This window comes from Tursiops truncatus, chromosome 15 (assembly GCF_011762595.2).
Source record: "Tursiops truncatus isolate mTurTru1 chromosome 15, mTurTru1.mat.Y, whole genome shotgun sequence".
Taxonomy (NCBI): Eukaryota; Metazoa; Chordata; class Mammalia; order Artiodactyla; family Delphinidae; genus Tursiops; species Tursiops truncatus.
The window spans coordinates 38,993,439-38,994,877 of record NC_047048.1 but is presented as its reverse complement, the minus strand read 5'-3'; positions in this window follow the sequence as shown (position 1 = coordinate 38,994,877).

Here is a 1,439-nt window from a genome sequence, read left to right as displayed (position 1 = left end):
TGGTGGTGCTGAATTCTCTTAGCTTTTGCTTGTCCGAAAATCTTTTGATTTCTCCCTCAAATTTGAATGAGATCCTTGCCGGGTAGAGTACTCTTGGTTGTCGGTTTTTCTCTTTCATCACTTTAAGTATATCCTGCCACTCCCTTCTGGCTTGCAGAATTTCTGCTGAGAAATCAGCTGATAACCTTATGGGGATTCCTTTGTACGTTATTTCTTGTTTTTCCCTTGCTGCTTTCAATAGTTTTGCTTTGAATTTAATTTTTGTTAGTTTGATTAATATGTGTCTTGGTGTGTTTCTCTTAGGGTTCATCCTGTATGGGATGTGTCCTGGACTTGGGTGACTAGACATTTCACCAAAGAAGACATACAGATGCCCAAGAAGCACATGAAAAGATGCTCAACATCACTAATTATTAGAGAAATGCAAATCAAAACTACAATGAGGTATCACCTCATACTGTTCAGAATGGCCATTATCAAAAAAATCAAGAAACAATAAATGCCGGTAAAAAAGGAACACTTCTGAACTGTTGGTGGGAATGTAAATTGATACAACTACTATGGAGAACAGTATGGAGATTCCTTAAAAAACTAAAACTAGAACTACCCTATGACCCAGCAATCCCACTACTGGGCATATACCGTGAGAAAACTATAATTCAAAAAGAGACATGTACCACAATGTTCATTACAGCACTATTTACAGTAGCCAGGTCATGGAAGCAAACTAAATGTCCATTGACAGATGAATGGGTAAAGAAGATGTGGCACATATATACAATGGGATATTACTCAGCCATAAAAAGAAACGAAACTGAGTTATTTGCAGTGAGGTGGATGGACCTAGAGTCTGTCATACAGAGTGAAGTAAGTCAGAAAGAGAAAAACAAATACCATATGCTAACACATATATATGGAATCTAAAAAAAAAAGGTACTGATGAACCTAGTTGCAGGGCAGGAATAAAGACGTAGACATAGATAATGGACCTGAGGACACAGAGCAGGAAGGGGAAGCTGGGGCAAAGTGAGAGTAGCATCGACTTATATACACTACCAAATGTAAAATAATTAGCTACTGGGAAGCAGCAGCATAGCACAGGGAGATCAGCTCGGTGCTTTGCGATGACCTAGATACATGGGATAGGGAGGGTGGGAGGGAGGTTCAAGAGGGAGGGGATATGGGGATATATGTATGCATATGACTGATTCACTTTGTTTTACAACAGAAACTAACACAGTATTGTGAAGCAATTATACTCCAATAAAGATCTATTAAAAAAATGTCATTCAATCTTTGAAATAGGCTTATAGGACAGGTACTACCAATGTCACATCTTTGACTGATGGAACAGTCACAGTGAAAAGTAACTTGTTCAAGTTCACCTAGCTCATGAGTGTCAAGAACAAGGTTTGAACCAGGAGTCAGATTTCAAAGCT